The sequence below is a fragment of the Octodon degus genome, unplaced genomic scaffold, assembly GCF_000260255.1.
Source record: "Octodon degus isolate 3935 unplaced genomic scaffold, OctDeg1.0 scaffold00178, whole genome shotgun sequence".
Taxonomy (NCBI): Eukaryota; Metazoa; Chordata; class Mammalia; order Rodentia; family Octodontidae; genus Octodon; species Octodon degus.
The window spans coordinates 2825236-2845454 of record NW_004524754.1 but is presented as its reverse complement, the minus strand read 5'-3'; the positions used below and the strand labels follow the sequence as shown (position 1 = coordinate 2845454).

The 20219-nt window shown below is 40.7% G+C and overlaps 1 pseudogene; it reads right to left on the bottom strand.

Annotated features, from left to right (window-relative positions):
• Positions 1–394: 394 nt before the first annotated feature.
• On the bottom strand, positions 395–16756 carry LOC101562156 (annotated as a pseudogene).
• Positions 16757–20219: the final 3463 nt, after the last annotated feature.

Genomic DNA, 20219 nt, shown 5'->3' with positions numbered 1-20219 from the left:
AATATCAACATTAATCCTTAAAATAATTATAATTATTTACAAACACTCAAGCAGGTGCCTTTGTGAATGAACTTAAGCTATAGTGCCAAATGACGAACCAGAGTCAGATACAATGCAGAAATAGCATGTGCACTTTATAACAAATGTGTTTGTGTCAAATATGAACCACCATAATCTAATATATCATGTATTATAACAGATGTACTTAATGTCCTCAAGCAAAATAAATGTTTTCTGAACTTTGCTACTTGCAAGTTTTGTAGCTTTTGTGTAAACCGTCATTCTTAACTGCCATCATTTTTCTTGCCACTCCTGACTTGAAAGCATTCAATTACCACTTGATTTAATGGAAATTTGGTGACGCTCATGCTACCAGAGCTTGTGATGGGTGAATTCACAGATTAAGTCCCTGACAGCCGCGTTGCCCATGCACATTGCGCAGGTCAATGCACAACAACTGCTCATTTAGTGCACACTGCTTTGATGGGTGTGGAGGGGTGGGGTTGTGATTCTACAGGAAATGGAGTCACAAGAAATTCAGGCCAGAATTTGGAGTTTGGTGAGTTATGATTACGTCCCAAAGAAGACATGACTCTATTTGAAGAGTTCTGTATATGAGTAAATGTAGATGGCTGTACATGAAAAAGTAAGGCATCCCCTGAAAATAAGCCCTACTGTATCTTTGGAGCAAAAATTAATATAAGACCTCCATCTTCTTTTCATGAATCTGTGATTGTTAAGTTTTTCAGTGACAGCAGAGAAGCAGAATTAAAGAAACTGAGAGAGAGGCCTTTATTGCCACTGAGGAGGACACAGAGAGGACTGATGGCAGAGAGGTGGGAGATCCTCTGACCTGAGACAGGAAGGCTGCAATCTTATGAACTTTCGCTCTGGGACAAGTTTGAGGGACAGGTCCAGTGACATACAAGGAACTGCCTGTGGGCTCCCCTGTGTGTGTAGGAAAGGTATCCAGGACAAAGGCTGGGAAGAAGGAAGAAGTGGTCTCTGGGAAGATAAGCCGTTGTTTTTGGCATTCAGCCATGTTGAATCAGGGCTATGGCAATTTAACCATTTATTCTCAGGCCAAAACCTATCAAGGGTAGTTAGTTTTTCATTGCTGGGACAAAATACCCAACACTTACAAATTAAAGGAGGAAAGGTTTGCTCCCAGTTGGTAGAGGTTTCAGTACATAGTTGACTGGCTCCAAGACAGGGCAGTTCAACAGAGAGGAGTGACTGAAGAGAAACAGTCCACGGAAAGGCACTCAGAAGGCAGTGCGACTTCCTCCTTCTTTCCTGCTTTATTTCATCCACGCTATAAGTCTGTCCGTTAGCGCCACCCCACCAGGGTAAGGCTGGCCTCTTCAGGAAGCCCGGTTCCCACACCTAAAGCCATGCTAGCCAATCAACAGACTAACCTAGCATCACACGCCATGATCTAGCACCACACACCCATGGCTCAGCCACTCCTAAAAGTCCCACCTATGCATGCAGGAGGCTTTGAGAGAACACCTACATACAAACTATAATAGCCCTAGATTGCATATCTGGTGGGATTTGGTGGCAAGCAGCTAGCTGGGATGAGGTGAACTTGGACAGGTGTTTCAGGAAAATAAGTGCTACATTAGTGAGCAGCTCATCAATAGATACTCCTTTCTTCTCTCTACTTTTACACGAATGTGGGTAACCATGGCATTTGGGCTGTGGTGGTCATCTTGTGACCATGAAGGAAAGCCAAGAAGACCATAGAAAAGTTGCACAAGAACCTGGTTATCGTCAAGCTGCTGAACTTTGCGGCCCCACAACCTCCTACCTCTAGACTTTCTTCAATGAGGTAAACACTATTGTTTAGCAACTTGAAGTTGGCACCTTATTCATTTAACCAACTCACTTGAAAACAAATTCTTAGGTAATCCCAGGCTAAGATCAAGAGCTACATTTTTTTTTTTTTTGCTCTTGATTAGTAGGGTGGTAGGCAGCAATAGGTAGCCACCCTCTAAGCCAGTTCCTTCTTTTTATCTCTCCTTCTTATTATAGTAGGAGGCAGCTAGCTTCCAAGATAGCACTTTTGACTTTTACCTCTTGGTATTTACATTGTGTTTAGCTTCTTCTCTGTGTGGAATCTGAGCTGGATTTTGTAACCACACACATGAAGAGAGTGATGGCATAATGTTGCTTGTAGTTCATGAACAGCCCTGAAACTTCTACCTTGCTCCCCTGGATAACCCCTCTGTGGAAACCCAGCTGCCATGTTGTAAAAACACCATGTTTGAGCCACCATATTGTGAGCCTGTGGAGAAGCACTGAAGCCTCTCACCAGCAGCCAGTCACAGCTTGCCAATCAGGTGAAGCAGGTCCTGCAGGCCCACTCAAGAGTGTGGGTGACCACAGTTTGGCTGACATTTGACTGAACCTTATGAGAAGCCATGCGCCGTACTATCTGGTGAAGCTCTGCTTGAATTTCTGAACCTCACATTACAGATAATAAATATTTATTTGTGAGTCACTAAATTTTGGGTTAATTTGCTGCACAGAAATAGACAGCTAATACAGTGGCAATTCTTTTGTGTTAGGACATAAATTTTACTCTTCAATTCGTGATCACAGCTGCTTTCTTTGGGTGAATTAAAATATGTACTTGAGGATTTCTAAATTCACCCACAAATCATGAAACTAGGATTTTTATCCCTTCATACTGAGTCCATGGATTGCCTCAGATACTTGAAGTTGTCCCTTTTCTAAAAACCACTATGTTCCTTTCCATCTCCTCTTCCTCTGCCTTTCCTTCTCCATTGTTCTTGATTATGCATTCTCAAGACTTCAAATCTAGACTGTCATATCACCTCCCTCAGGGCAACAGTAAGTAAATGATAGCCTGCCCACTGAATCCCACTTCTGCCTGCTTTTAAAAAATAAAATTGTGGGGCTGGGGAGATAGCTCAGTGGAATAAGCACTTCTCTGACAAGCGCAAGGGGCTGAGTTCAATCCCTGGTTCTGCCAATAATAATAATAATAATAATAATAAAATTGTATTGGAACATAGCCATGTCTGTTTGCTTACACATTGTCCTAGTCTTCTTATCTTGTACAAATGGCAGTTTTGGCAGGATAATAGCAGCCATGTGGCTCACAATACCAGAATATATATTATTGGATGATTTGTCAAAAAAGTTTGCAACCCCAGACTTAGGGCTTCTAATAGTTCATATTGCGTGCCACCCTCGCTAGGGCTTCTGCAAAACTCATTCAGAGAACCACGCACAAGTTCTCTCCATGCATCAGCTTTCACCCTCCAGATACAGGGAGTTTGTTACTCCAGGTTCTTAACTCCTAGGCCCTGCTAGCCATCAATACATCACACTTCAAGCCACTTCACTTTCCCTTTTTCATGCTGGAGTTTCCTATCCACATATGAAATTATGAGAGGGGGGAAATGGCTTTTCTCTTCTTCCATTTTTTTCTCTTCCATTCCTTCTTTTCAAAAAGGATGAATGAAATGACAATAACATTTCAATTCATCACCTTTGGATCAAAAAACAGTGTGAAGAGATGGGAACATCCTGGTTCTGGAATCAGATGCACACTCTCAACACACACACACACACACACACACACGCACACGCGCGCGCGCGCGCGCGCGCTTACAACACAAAGCTAGGCAAGTTTGGCGTGGAAATGTCATCTACTAACACATAATCACAGAGCACCTCTCAGCCCTGGGCCTTCAAAAAGGAAGAGGAACAAGGGTAATTCTAGCTATTACAGGCTCCTGGGCACCAAATGAAACACTCTGTTGTAAATTGTATATAATCAGCAAGGAAGACTTTTATTTCTCTGTGGTCTGAATGGGACTTTTCCTTCCTCTTGTCTAGAAGGAAGAGAACTGGTTTAGATTAGTCTGGGGGAGTTGCATTTGGGAGGTAACCAGGACTCTCTGGATCCCCACGGAGTCCTTGACCTATAATCAGGCCCTGTGTGGTGGTTATCCTGTGTCTCTTTTCTACCAAAATCTCCTTCTTTCCTCACCACACACTTCTGTTCTCAGGATCAAGCCCATCAATTACAAGATGGTGGAAAGTTTCACATGGTCGGAAGTGATGGATACAGAATATAAGCTCTTGGGGAGATCAGCTATGTATAGGAAAATGCAGAGTTGCAGGGGTGCAGTTTCTTTAGAAGCACAGGGGAGGGAGGGAGGGAGGGAGCACCAGATACTGAACATTGGGGGAAGGGCTATGTCGAGCTGGAGCAGTTCCCTCTGGGTTGTGCTTTCAGGTATGAGGCTTCCAGAAGTGCCTGGTGATGTGTCCTACAGTGTGGCAACAGAGCTACATCTGATGTTTTCTAAAGAAAGATTTATTTAGTTATTTATTGGGTACAGGGTCTCGCTACACAGCTGACTGCAGAGGTCCTCCTATTTTCAGCCTCCCCAGCGCTGGGATGACAGACGTGTGCCACCGTGCTTGGTTTTGTGGTACCAGGGGTCAAACCCCAGTCCTTGAGCTTGCCAAGCAGGTGCTTAGACCACCAAGCTATCGGCCTGGCCCCAAACTGTCTGATTCTTGATCTGTTTTCTCTCAGGCCGCACTAGTGGAATGCTGTGAGTCTAGCGGGGTTGACCTCCTAGAAGACAGTTTTCTGGGAGGGAGAGAAGAATTCCATACAGAAACAAGAGGAAAAACAGAAAGGAGAAAACAAACTTCTAAACTGTTAAGAACAGGACAGGGAGTTCCTAAGTGGAGGACGCGAGAGACATGCTCCGGAGCTCGGAGGAGACGGGCTGAGCTGCGTGGGAGCGACGCGGGCCGGGGAGGCAGGGCTGGGTAGCGTCCCCTCACCCCGCCGGGCTGCTCAGTCGCTGCCTTGTGACCCAGTTCTCACCCTTCCCTCCCTCTTGTACTCACTTTACTTTTCTCATTTAGCACACTGTTTTTGTATTAAGTCTGAGCTTTATCTGTCTCTATCAGTTGATCCCTCTTGTTCATACATTTTTTGGTTAATTTGCCAGTTTTGGTTTTCATTATGTGATCTATTTATTTTTCATTTTCCTTTCACCCTCTATTTATCTATTTTGTCTATTGTCTGTCAAATAATCTGTTCTTCTAGTGTGGCTTATCACCATCTGTTTTATTTTCCTATGTCTACTTTTTGCTGCTTTAAAAAAAAAATCTAAATGATTATCTACCTTAAACTATCTCTGTTTGCAGATGACATGGTCCTATATACAACACCCTAAAGACTTCAGTAAAAACAATACAAACAAACAAACAAACAAACAAAAAAGTGCTACAACTAATCACTGAATTTAGTAAAGTTACAGGACACAAAACCAGCACATAAGAATTGGTAGTATCTTTGCTGTAGGCTAAGAATGGACTATCCAAAAAAGTCATCAAAAAATAATCTCATTTATAATAGAATCAAAATCAAATACTTTGGAATAAATGTAAACAAAAAGGTGAAAGATTTGTACACTGAAAATTATAAGGTATTTTAAATTTTTTTTGTCTTTTTTATTTTTATTTATTGTTTGGTACAGGATCTTCCTACATAGCTCTACTCATAGTGATTCTCCTGTCTCAGCCTCCCACTGTTGGGATTATAGGTTTTGGTGGCTGGCTCAGACCAGGGTCAGCCTGGTTTGCAGTACCAGGAATTTAACCTGGGTCCTTGCATTTGTCAAGCAGGTGCATAGACCACTGGGCTCTCTTCCCGGCCCACAAATTATTGATGAAAAAAAGATATCCCACAATGGTGAACTGTAAGAATTATGATAGTTACTGTTCACGGTAGCTCAGGTGACCTACAAATTCAAGGCAGTTGTTACTGAAATTCCAATGACATTCTCCACAGAGATATAAAAAAGAACCCTAGGTCCAACGAGATAGCTCAGCAGACTAAGCACCTGTTTAGGCAAACACAGGGACTGGATTTTGATCCCCAGTATCACAAGTGCCAGCCACACACCCAGACACACTGAGCCTGTCACCAGCCCCGGCATGGTGGCGCATGCCTGTAATCCCAGCACTGGGGAGGCTGAAACAAGAGGATGACTACAAGTCTGAGCTGCATAGTGAGACCCTGATCCAAATACATTTTTTTAAAGAAGAATCCTAATATTTGTATGAACCTACAAAAGATTCTGAAAGCCACAGCCATGTGGAGCAAGAACAAAACTGGAGACATTCACAATGCTTGATCCAAAGATTTATAGTAAAGCCATAGTTATTACAATAGCACAGTACTGGTGCTAGCGCACATACACACACACATGCCTAGACATTAGTTGGGTGTGGTGGACCGTGCCTATAATCCTAGTATTCTGGAAGGCTGAGGCAAGAGAATCACAAGTTTTAACTCAGGCTGGGAAATTTAACAAGATTCAGTCTTAAGATGAGATATAAAAGGGCTAGAGATATAGCTCAGTGTGAAGGTCCTGGATTCAGTCTCCAGTACTGAAAAATAACAAAATTAAATTAAATCAATTAAATAAAAGACAGAAAACAGAACAGAACACAGAATCATAAATGAATCTACACATTTGTTTTGAATTGACATTTAATAAGGGTACAAAGAATATACAACAGGGAAAGGTCAGTCTCTTCAATAAATGGTGTCACTAAAACTGGATAGCCACATGAAAAAGAATGATAGCAGTCCCTTGTCACACCCCACATTAAAAAAAAAAATTAACTCAAAGTGGATTGAAGGCTGAAAGGTAAGACTTGAAAGTGTAAAACTACTAAACAAAACAGGAAGTCTTGAAATTAATCCAGGCAAATTTTTTTTTTCCGGCAAATATTTTTTCGCTATAACCCTAAAATCAAAAGTAACAAAACCAAAAATAAATGAATGGAATTACACCACCTTACAAAGCATATGAACAGGATAGAAATCAATGAAGAGAGTTAAGAGGCTCTTAATGAACAGGAGAAAATGTGGGAGACATACATGTGACAAGGCTTAATATCTAAAATAGACGCAGGGCTAAACTCCATAGAAAGAAAACAAATCACGTGGTTAAAAACAGCAAAGCACCTGCATAGACGTTTCTCCAAAATGACATGCAAGTGACAAACAGTTTTTCAGATGGAAAAAGTGCTAAACTGCCCTAGGGAAATGTAAATTAAAAACACAATGATATGTCACCTCACATTTGTTAAAATGGCCATAACAAAAGACAAAAGGTTAGAAGTGCCTCAATCAAAGGCAGGGTGAGGATGGAAAGAAAGGCATCCTTTGTGTACTGCTGTTGGCGGGAATGTAAACTGCTATAGCCATCATGGAAAACAGCATAGAAATTCCTTAAAAACTTAAAAATAGAGCAATGACATGGGCAGCAATTCTACTTCTGGGTATATATTCAAAGAAAATAAAATCACTATGTTGAAAAGACATCTACACTCCTATGCTCATAGCAGCATTATTCACAATGGGGATAATGAGATCAAACTAAGTGTATATCAGTAGAAGCAAGGATAAAAAATACAGCATAACTGTCTCTGTTACTCGTCTCTTGTTGCTAAGACAAATACCCGACACCCAAAATGAAGGGAGGAAAGCTTTACTTAGCTCACAGTTAGTGAAGGTTTCAGTCCATACTCAGCTGGCTCCAAGGCAGAGTGGCACATGGCGGCAGAGAGCAGCCCTTCACGAAGGAGGCTGCAAAGAGCAGGAGCAAAAGGAACAGCAGCAGCTCGGGCAGCCAGCTGGCCTCTCTCCCCTGCTTACGTTGTAATGTAGATTACATGCCCCAGGCCAGGTGCAGCACCCACACCCAGAATAACCAGTCACAAACTCCAGGAGCCACCCCATGGCTGCATGAGGCTTTGGGGGAACACCTAGACACCAACCATAACATAAGCACACAATAGATACTATATAACCTAGAAAAATTCTTCTTCTTCTTCTTCTTTCTTTCTTTCTTTCTTTCTTTCTTTCTTTCTTTCTTTCTTTCTTTCTTTCTTTCTTTCTTTTTGTGGAACCAGGCATTGAACTCAGACCCTTGTGCTTGCCAGGGAAGCACTTATTCCACTGAGCCATCTTCCCGGCCCCAGGAGGATGTTTTTCTAAGTGGAATGAGACAATTATAGAAAGACAAACACTGCATCACCTCATTTACACTTGAACTCTAAAGAATGTTGAACTCATAGAGGCAGACAGTAAAATGGTGCTTTGTAGGAGCTGGAGAAGGGAATAGGATTAGGGAGAGGCTGAAGAAAGAATATAACATTTAAGTTAAACAGCATAAGTTTAGGAGAGCTATCATACACCATGACCACTCTAGTTTATAAAAATGCATTGCTAGGCAGGGGGTATAGCTCAGTGGCACAGTGTTTAGCATGTACAAGACCCAGGGTTTGATCTCGAGCACCATAAAAAAAAGAATATGTTGTGTACCTGAGAGTTGCTAGTAGAAACTTTGGATGTTCTCACAGAAAAGATAAACAAGTGCAGTAATGGATATGTTAATTAGCTAAATTCAGCCTTTCCATAATGCACGTGCATATCAAAAAACGTACATTTTTGTCAATTAAAATATTTTAAGTCTTTTATCCTTAATATTTCTCCCATTTTTCCAGCTTTTCTTCATTTCCCCTACACCTTTCCCATCCTTGACTACCTAATAGTTCTCCTCTCTTGTAAGATGGTACTCCATCCACTCCTTGCCTGTGACTCATTTCCCTCTCTTTCTTTAATAACAAGTGTTCCTTAACAACATCCTTTGATAAACTCAGGTAGCAAGTGGTATTATTAGAGTTTTATGCATGGCCATCTCTTTAATCCTAAGAGCCAGACTGTGAGATAGATGCTTCTCATTGTGCTCACTTGGAGAAAACTCTGAAGCACAGACGGTAGATACATGCAGAAGGTGCTTCTGCTAGTAATTAGTCCCAGGCAGCCAGGCTTTAGAATGCATGCCATTAAACACTGTTATGCAGGGGCCAGGGAGATAGCTCAATAGAATAAGTGCTTGCCTGGCAAGCACAAGGGCCTGAGTTCAATCCCCAGTTCTGCAAAAAAGAAAAAAAAAAAAGTCAGAACACCGTTATGCAACCTCTCCAGAAAGTACTGATACTCCATCTTCAAATGTGACATTGTGCGCATCCTGTCCAATTGGACATTAATGTGGTCTTGTCATTAAGGGGCTCCCCCCAGCCAAGCCCTCAGCCAAGGATGGGGCAAAGGCTCAGGAAGTTTAGAGAAAGCCCTTTCTGGCCTTCTGTCTACTTAGATTGCTATGCTAATTGTCACTGTCCTAGACCCTGGATCCTTTGGGTGACAGGAAATTTTCTACCTTTCTTACATACAGGAGTCTCTTTTTGAGGCTCAAAGATCTGAAGTCCCAGGGCCAGGGCTCAATCCTCAGCAGGTAGCACACTGTCCCCCCCATAGTTCCTCCTACTCTCAGGACAAAAAAATTCTATAAAGTTTTGGAGACTCTTCCTCCATTCAGTTTTCTCTACCCTCTAAGATAATCCCAACTTTGAGTTCAGAATTCCCAAAACAGAAATAAGGAAAGGAGATGGTTCTCAGACCACTGACTGGTAGCCTAGTTTCCAATTCTGCTTAGGCCACAGGGTACAAATGTCTGGTCATATGCTCACAATAAAGGAAAAATACAAGGAGGAAATAGTGCAGATTTTCTTTTGTTTTGCTTTGTTTTGTTTTGTTTTACCTAGAACTGAACTAAGGACCTTGCACTTGCCAGCCGGGCACTTGTGCTGTTGCATCATATCTCTGGCCCGGGATGCAGATTGTTATCACAATAAATTATCTCACCCTCCAGGCTGGGGAAATGTCTCAGTGGAATAAGCACTTCCCTGGCAAGTGCAAGGGCCTGAGTTCAATCCCTGGTTCCAGAAAAAAAAAAAAATCTCATCCTCAGTCCTACCACTGTGTATGGGGTGGCAGCCAGGTCATGGCTCTGTGACCTGGCCAGGTCAAGGCCAAGGCTCTGAGCCTGTTACTTTGCCTCCATGTTTGATGCTGAGTTCCAGTCTCATTCCTGCTCCTGCTGTGAGGGTAACCTGCTTGAAATACAGTTTTATCTGAGCATCTCTGTTCAGAAATACCAGAAGGATCTTACCTGTTCTGGCGTTAGACTGTGGTGATGGTTATGGAGCTTAGTGACTATATGAAAGACTACTAAGTCTTCTGTGGTAAATGGTGTTGTATGGTGTGTGAGTCATGATGCCATGTTTACTGAAAAAGAGGGAAGGTATTGTCATGCCTGCTCCTTGGAGTTCTGTTCCAGGGGGTTGAGGTCTTCCACAGTTTGGTCTTCCACTTGGTGGCCCCAGTCTTATCTCCCACTATCCAGCTGCACTCATTGCCTGGCGCCTTCTGTCCTCTGTGGCCTGGTCACACGCCACACTCTGTCACTGAACCCTTTTCTTCTTTTGTCCATGTCTGTCCCCTACTTGCCTCAAGACCAGTCCAAGTCTCGTCTCTACACAAACTCTAGTTTTTATTGATTTTTTTCACTCTAAATTCTCTCTACATTTGTAATATTCCTACTCTGGTGTAATTTTGGTAGACCAATAGTCTTCTGAAAAGGGAGAGAAACTCTATTTGTAACTCTGCATCCCGCATAGTGCCCAGAACTGAGGAAAGCACTTACAAACCAAATGCATAGATTAATAAATAACACATTTATTAATGTCTAAAGTCTTCTTAGGTGCTTCTTTTTATTGTTTCCAACCACAGTATAACCCTGTGAACTCATGGTTCAGAGTTCATGGCCTCAGTCATTCATCAATTTTTCCTTAGAATTCAACAAATAATTACTCCCAGAAACCCCACAATTTTGCAGAAGCCAAAACTTATACCCACATTTTTTTTTCTCTTTTGGTGGAAGGTTTGCAAGTAGCTAATCTGAGAGTGTTATTCAGTTCTCCTTGCTGCTGGTTGGCTGCTGCCCTGTAGCCATCTTCCCACATCCTCACAGGCTGCTGTATGGCTGGCAGCTATCTCAAGTGTTCTCAGCTTTGTTCTTATAGTCTTAAGATCCCTAAGATGCCAAAACTCCCTGCACCAGCTAAGGCTTCATTAATGTAGTACCCTACTGGATTAAATTACATAACTGTAGGCGATATAGCACACTTAGGGTTTAAAGTATAAAAATAGATATTCTTACCTTATTGGAAATTCATGTTTTTTTCACAATTCACAGGTGCTCTAGGAACATAAGCCCATGAATTTTGGGTGTGCGTGTAGATGATAAAGTCCTGTAGCAAAGGTCCAGGTCTTTATCTGAGATTTAGAACTATTTCAAAAGAGGATACCTATTGTATTTCCCTAAAAATAAAACCTAAGCAGAAAATAATCCCAAGCATGATTTTAAGGATGTTCATAATTCAAGTACTACCCAGAAAATAAAGCCTATTTAAGATCACCAGCTACGTAGATGCATTTAGAATGTTTCGCACATGACTGAAATAAATACTAAATTATAAAATATTAATATATAACTGAATGTAAATAAATACTATTAACATTAATACTTAAAATAAATAATGATACAAAGTATAAGTATGTGTAAATACCCAAACAGGTGCTTTTGGAGGAGAGGCAAATGCCTATGTAAATGGATAAATTCTGGACATTGTCAAATGACCAATCAGAGTTTTGACACAATGCAAAAATATTGTGTACACTGACTAAGGAATAAATGCAGCTGTGTCTACTGTGAATCATCATAATTCAACATGCCCTGTGTTCAAACAATGCACTTTAAGCAGCTACATGGAGAAGAAGTGCTCATTCAAGGACAGGTTTGTTGCTGGACATGGAAGATGCAGGCCACAGTTCTAGAGTAAATGAGGTTGCAAGAAATTCTGCCTGGAATTGGGTTGGACAGGTATGGCTATGACCCATAAAAAGATGATGTGATCATATTTGAATAAATGTAGATTTTTATACATAAAAAATACATGCAGATGGTTTTATGTGGAAAAATAAGATGTTCCCTGAAAGTAAGTTATTTTGTGTCTCTTGGAGCAAAAACTAATATAAGACCCAGTCTTACTTTCAGGGAAATATGGCAACTGATCCTTCAGCTGCTTACTTATCTGATGGCTTTACACTTTATTGGTGATGAGCTAGAAAGGGAATAGCTACAGAGGCAGAAGAGTCCCCAGGATGCCTGGCTGAATGGCGGTTTCTCCACCCTTAACCACAAATGGTTCCTTGTCCACCACTTTTGGTATTCACAGCAGCATTTGGAAAGAGATGTAGCAATTTCCCCTGGGGCTTATTTTTAAAGTCAGTGGCTGAGAGTTCTTGCCGGAAGTGGGGTCAGGCAGAGCTGAGAGCTCTGAGCTGGTGCTACCCAAGAACAGATGCAGCGGTTGATCTTTCATTTTGGACCTCTCTTGCCTTGGGAGAAGTCAGGCCAAAAAGAAGGGATGAATTGCCCACAAACAGATCACAACTTCCATGGAGATGTGATGACCTAATCATGTAGCCTGTTCCTAACTCAAAAGTTTCAGGATTAGGGCTGGGCCAGCCAGCTATCCCCTGTCCTTCTGCTAACTCAAAGGAAAAGAGAAAAGTTTTAGTGAGAGCTATAGCTGCTCCATCCTAAGTACTGCTAGATACCTAGGGAAAGGGAAGATCAAGGTTTCTGCCCTCCAAAGGCTTACACATAAGTGTGTGTGTGTGGGGGGGGGTCAGGCAAGTTGATAGGTAGATACATGTGTGTGGAAGTGTAAATACCCAAACAGGTGCTTTGGAGGAGAGGCAAATGCTTATGTAAATGGATAAATTCTGGACATTGTCAAATGACCAATCAGAGTCTCAACATAATGCAAAAATAATGTGTACACTGTTAGGTAGAGCCTTAGGGAGGCCAAGAAAAGGATCCTTCATGGTGCTGCCGAAATTGAGACCTGGGGACAGATGGAAGGAGTACAGACAGAGGGAGGAAGGCACTGCAGATAGCAGACTGTGTGATACTTAAGAGATGAAAGAAGACAATGGTCACCAAGTAGTGGTCCATGACCCCCATCCAGCCGGCCACTTCTTTTTGGTATTGAAGTTTTATTGGAACAGTCTTACACCTCCATTTCCACATGGTCTATAGCTGCTGTCCACCACAAAGGCAAAGTTGGGTAGTTGCCATAGAGAACATCTGGCCCCCAAAGCCAAGAGTGTTTACTATGGGGATCTAGAGAACAGAGTTGCGGGAGGCCAGAGAGCAAATCAGAGCTGATTAAAAACTTTGTAAACCAGTTTAAAGTGTTCAGTGTTATTTTAAAAGCAATGAGGAAGCAACTGGCGTGTTTAAGCAGAAATACAGTGTGGAATTTGAATTTTAGGCAATTATAGTGACATTAAGAAAGAAGAGGAAAAGCTGGAATTGGGGAGAGCGGTTGGGAGAACAGCTTTGGTTACAAAGCACCAACAGGATGGACAGATATGAACAGATGTAAAAGATTTGGTGATATTCACACATGAGAATGTAGGGCAGGCTTAGTTCTCATAAGAGGTAAACGTCCCCTTTGGGATTTTCCTAAGAGGAGGAAGAAACATTAGTTACCTAGTTATCCTTTGACACTATTTGACTTCTTTCATTTACTTGAATGCACTAAGGTCTTTCTTGCCTCATGGTTTGTTTGTTTTCTAAGGTCTACTTTCTAAGTATCACTTCAGTTGAACGTAGGAACCTTATTACCATACAAAGCTCTCTCTGTGTTGCAGCTGTATGCATTCCATTCACATAGGTTGAAAATCTCATTACAGTGTTACAATGTTTGGTTTCAACCCCTAAGAACCTTGAAGAACTCAAGAAGAAGCTAGAATACTATACTTACCCATTTACCATTTCTAAGGTTCTTCTTTCATTCTTTATGTTCCAAGATTCTCCCTGAAAGTCATGTTCTTACATTTGAAAGAACTTCCTCTAGTGATACTTTTTATAACAATAAAAATAAACATTAATAGTGTAAAATTTTAAACAAAGTACAAAGACAGTCACCTAGTGATAATGCATGATTGTATCAGACTGAGCAAGGGAGGAATTTAGGAATTTGTAGGTTTTTGAAACTAGAGATCTGGGTTCTTGCCCAACTCCAACTCAGCTACTGATTCACTGTGAATTTGGAAAAGTTATTTAATGTCTTTTTTCTTTTTGTTTAATGACATTAGTATCCATGTTATCAGACTGTTATGAGAATTAAAATTTCACATACAGTCTCCTATCATTAAACTCAGCAAGGAGTTTAATATTAATCAATATTCGGTGATCTTCTAATTTACATACATAATATTCTTCCCATCTTTAGCAGTACTTTTAAAGAAGAACATCTGAGCACAAACTGTATGAGTTTTCCTTCTTCAAAAAATGCTTTATTGTACTTTCATTCCTTAAGAATATTGCCTTTTGATCTACAATCTGAGGTACAGGATCTCAGGATAAATCCTGAGGGGATTTCACTGACCTTATCAGACACAAAAGCTACAACTCTTGTTGCATAGGTCTTGCTTTATCTTGGTCTTAACCATCCAGCAGAAAAGTATAAAAACGAAGTACAAGAAGTAAAGCCATGTTGTTACATTGAGCTGTAGGAGACTCAGGTCAACAATTTCTGACATTGCCAGTCAAGCGGAAGACCCAATACTATTATGGACTACTGGACTCTTTTAGAATATTTTGTTGAGTTAACACACCTATAATATTCAAATGACAGAACTAAACAAAAAAGGGGACATACAAATGAATGTCCATTTTGTATCTGTGTATTCAAAATGGTTAGGATAGATATATAGTTACATTCTCCTAATGAATAGAGGGATTTGTTTTAATAGTGTTTTTCAATAGGATATCATGTCCACATCTTGTACAGCAAATAACCACTAGGAAGACAGTATGCAATGTATTAATTATTGAAACTGTCCTACCAATTTGATTTGAAACTGTCTCATTGTCATTTGTCTCTCAATAAAATTATGCAAAACAAAGAATATTGCCTTTTGCCAGTCCTGCAGATAACTCACTACTATAATAGATGACTGGACTATATTGGGTTATTTTGCTGAATTCATGCACCTACAATATATGAATGGCAATAGAATACCTATCCCTGACAAAAGTAAACAAAAAAGGGGGATATAAATGAAGGACATTTTGTAGTGAAAAAATATATATCTGTATATATAAAATAGCATAGATATGCAGCTACTTTCTCTTAGTTCAATGAAAACTTAGAACTAATAGTGTTTACACAAGATATCATGATATCATGTCTGCATCTTGTACTATGAATAACTACTATGAAGACAATATGTAATGCATTAATTATTGTAATGGTCCTACTAACCTGTTTTTGAAACTGTCTCATTGCTACTTCTTTCTCAATAAAATTAATATAAAAATGGTGAAAAAAAAGAAAAGAATATTGCCTTTCACTGGATACAGAATCCTGGTTGATAGTCTTTTTTTTAGCACCTTAAAAACCTTCTTCTTCCTGCTTTGGATGGTTTCTGATGAAAAACCTGCTGTTCCTCAAGTTGCTATGCCCTGATTATCGATTAATTGGTTTTTGTGGCTGCTCTTAAGATGGTTTTTCTTCAGTTTTCAACAGTTTGATTATGATGTGTATGGCTGTAGGTTTCATTGTATGTGTTTGTTAAGAAATATCTGTTCTACTGGGTAGAACATGGGATGAGATCATATCTGTTACTTTCTAGAGTTTGTCTTTTTCATTATCATCAAGCAAAGTTTCCAGTACAACACACAACTGATACTCAGCGACTATTTGTTTAATGCCAAGTTTTCCTTCCACTTATGTGCCCATCCATGCCCTACTTCATCCTCAAAAAGATATAAAAGTTCTCATCTTCAAGTACACCTCTGATCTCAGGACTAAAAGTAAAATCTATCTTTCTGTAGCTTTACAGTTTGTGGATCATTCTCACTTTTTTGCACGCTTCTATGGAGTAGAAAAGGGAAAAAGTACTAGTCGTGCTTCATAGACAAATTCAGGTTCAAAGAGATAAGCCAGTATTGTCCAAGCTCACAGCCAGTTCATAATGGAATTGATGGCAGGGGCAGAATGACAGGTTAGTTTGGTTAAAAAAAAAAAAAAAAAAAGTAAATTGGCACTTAATTTTTTTATCAGTGATATTTCTATTTATTTAACTTTCAATAAAAAATTTGTCCTCTTACATGACTGAACATGTATTTTTCATTAAAATCAACAGTCACAATTGAAGAAGCAGTGGCTTTTCCTTCTGATGAACCAAGCTGCTTCATGTTAAGGCCTCAACAAAAGCTGCCTCCACAGAATAAAACAAGACCTTTTCTTTTGATTATTCCTGGTGAGCAGCAGTTTTGCTTCTCCAGTGGTTTCCATCTGCCAAGTAGTTGTGACACATGTTTTGACACGGTGCTCACTGCTCCCAGAGATGCTACCCAAAGGACCCTCTTTCTGAGCGCAACAGCCAGGGCAGCCTCCACTCAGAGTCCACACTCTGGGACTTCTCCCTCGTGGCTGGCCAAGAAGTCCCACCCTAGCTGCCAGGGCTTCTTTCTGGTGTGTAGTGTTCCTGAAATCTCATGGATATTCTTTGTGTCATTTTTAAATATTCCTGTAAGCAATGTTGCGATCAGGTCATCTCTTCAGGTTTTACTTCTCTTGTTGTGAAGTCTTTAACATGGACCAAAAAGCAGGTTTCCGTACGTTTATTGTAGGTTCCTAAGAATTCCCTAAACTATTGTATCTGCTCAGATTCTGAAATCTTTCTAGCCATATTCTTTTGGTATATTTATTTGATTCTTTTAATTTTTTAAAAAATCTCTTTCTTTCTTTCTTTCTTTCTTTCTTTCTTTCTTTCTTTCTTTCTTTCTTTCTTTCTTTCTTTGGTACAGGGTCTCATTATGCATCTAGGACTCATGGTGATCTTCCTGTCTGAGCCTCCCCAGCGTTGGGATAACGGGCGTGTGCCAATACATCTAGTTTCAGTGGCTGCCTCAGCATGCCCAGGGTTCTGAGGCTGGCATGGCATGTGGTACCAGGGATCGAGTCCAGATCCTTGTGCCTGTCAGGCAGGAGCTATCTCCCCAGTCCTCTTTCGGTCTATTTATGAGCCACCTTTTCTGATACATGAGTTTCCTGAGTTCTTGAGTAGTTCTTCAACCTCTGCTCAGTGTTTCCAGTGAGGCCTGATTTCCCACCAGCTTTCGTGTTGACTAGGGGCTGTGACCACTGTCAGGGACGCAGGTGGTGGGCAGGCAGACTGTGGGAGTGAGGGCGGGCACCTCAGCAGGAGGACCCCAAGTTGGCATTTATTTTAATACTGATCAGTTTCTGCTGTCTCCTAAGAAAATGTCGCTAATGAGAAGGCTATAGCCATGGGAACTGTCATTCAAATCTCTCTTTCATTTGATACAAATTTTTAGAGACTTGGAGTTTTCTGCTTTAGGCATTCTGAAGTTCTATCATAAAGGGTTTACTTCTAGATTTGTTTGTGCTTTTCTGCTCGCATCTCAACTTTCTTCCTGAATTGGAAGATTCATTTCATCAATTTGGGGAAACTTCAGGCCATAATGTCTTACCTGCTTCTAATTGTTTCTCTCTATACCTAGAAATATGGCATGCTTAGCCATACACACAGGTGAAGCTCAGGTGGATTAAAGCCCTAAACCATAAAAAGAAAAATGAAAAAACTCCTAGGAGGAAAAGGCTTATATGAATTTATAGTTTTGGTCCTGAGGGTAAGAAAGGATATCTCAGATGAAATACAAAAAGTTAAAACTGTAAAAGAGTAAATTGCATTATATCCAAATTTGAAACCTCTGTGAAAAATAATACATAAAACAAAATGAAGGAATATCCATAACTGTAAAAGAGATTTTCAAAAATAACTTAAAAGGCCCAGGGATTTAGATCAGTGGCACAGAACCTGCCTGGCAAGCACAAGGTTGTGAGTTTGATTCCCAGTACCAAAACTTGGAAAAATTTAATGTATAGAATGTGGGAAAAAACCTAAAATATTAATATGAAAAAGATAATAGAAAAAAATGGAAAAAGAGTTGAAATAAGCAGGTAGTGAGCAAGAAAATACAAATAGTCAACAAATGTATGCTGTTACTCAACACTGCTAGGACCCAGAAATGCAAACCCAAGTACCAGGAAGACATTGTTTTGTGCTTATCAGGACAGCAAAAATTAACATTCCTTCTTGTCTATATGAAGATATGGCGGGAAAGGAGTGGAAGGCAGGTTTGCTATAGGTTGAGATTAAATTTAGACATGGTTATGAAATTGGAAGGTATTCATACTCTATAATCCAGAAAAGCTGCTCAGAAACCCTAGAGAAGTCCTGCTATCTGTGCACAGTCCATGTGTGAGGATGGGACTGTTAGGCACAGGACTAAGGGCACACGAGCAGAGACAGCCTCATTGCCAATAAGCAGAATGATAAATAAGTAGAGTATTCAAATATAAGATGCTGCAACCAACATTAGTAAAGTGGCTATGAATGGGTCAACATGGTTATGTCCCAGAAGCATCATATTAGATTTTTAAAACATAAAGGTTTTTTAAAAAATGTATTTAGTACACGGTCTACAGGGTCTCACTCTGTAGATCAGACTCATAGTGATTCTCCTGTTTTCAGCCTCCCAAGCACACACCACCATGCCCAGTTTCAATTGCAGTCTCAGCACACCCCTGGGGCGGGACTGGCACAGCAGGCTGGGGATCAAACCCCAGCCACTGCACTCTGTCTAAGTAGGTACTCTAGTCCACTGAACTATCTGGCCAGTTCTAAAACATAAAGTTTTTTAAAAAATGCTTTGTATACAGAGAAGATCTCAGAAACAATACTATACACATTTTGCAGCTACACTATACATAAAGGCATCAGAACCATGAAAATGAGGGATAACAAAATCAAAATAGTGATTCCCGCTGAGGTAAGAGTAAGACAAATTGATAGCAAACATGTTCCAAATGCTTGCCATTCTGTGTTTACTGTGCTTTGCAAAGTGACTTATGTAGCATTTCCCATTGCACTGTGGGGCCTAGTATGCCACCTTTTGTGTTGTGGATGATCTTGTGGCTTGCTTTAATTGACACAGTAGACTGTGGTGAACATGGTGAGATGTGTCTAACTGCCATGTGCCTTACTAACCTGGCTGCCACTATGTGAACAACGGTGGGCGTGGCTGTTGTAAAGTGAGACCCTGGAAGGACCGCCCTGTCCCAGCCTAAGCCATGCCCTCCAACCATATGATGCAGTCTAGATACATCTGCCCTCCAGCCAGCTGAGGATTCATACATGAGCCCAGGTGAAACTCTAACTACTGAGACCTGTAGAACCATGAGACCTGAGACCTGTAGCAATAACCATAAATGTTTATTGCTTCAACCACTGACTTTGGAGCAGTTGGCTACTTAGGAATAGCTGATAAGGAGGGAAAAATAGATCTGGGGAGGAGCAAAAGGAGAGGGGTTCACTCTGTATCCATGATGTTTTGTACATTTTTTTTTTAAGAGAAAGAGCTGGAAGGATGTGGCTGAAGGGTAAAGGTATTGTATAGCGTGTGCAAGGCCCTGGGTTCAGTCCACAGCACTGCAAAACAGAATAACCCTATGCCAGGCAGATAGCTCAGCAGCATAAGCACTTGCCTGACAAGCACAAGGTCCTAGTTTGATCCCTGGTACAAAATAAACAAACAAACCCTAAAGCAAAAGTCAATGTGGCAAAAATGTTAAGATTAACAAGTACAAGTAGTAGGTACATGGGGATTCTCCTAACTTTTCTGCATATTTGAAGTATTTTATAATAAAATAAAATTCAGATAGGAAATGTGAAACACTAACTGCAACATGCAAGGTGATTGTTTTCAAAAGAACGAAGAAAAGTACTCGCCCTGACACCCCTTTCTGCTCCCCACTGTCTCACAAACAAAGAGGATTAAGAAGACTGGCATCTCTGTGCTGTAATCCTCTTCTGTCACCCCCGGGCCTCCTCCTGTTCCTCCCTAGCATTTAATACTCTTGCTCCAGTTGGTCATCTGTACGACAGGAAACATCCCATCAGGTTGCTGATGAGAGTTGTAAGGTAACTAGGGAAGTACTGTAGGGGCAACTTTTTCATTGTAGCTGCCACGTGGGTAGGAGCCTAAATTCCATAACGACTTCATACTATTGTTATGTCTAACATCTAGGCTCTCCTGGTAAAAATGTTAGTCCTTCCTGTTCCACTA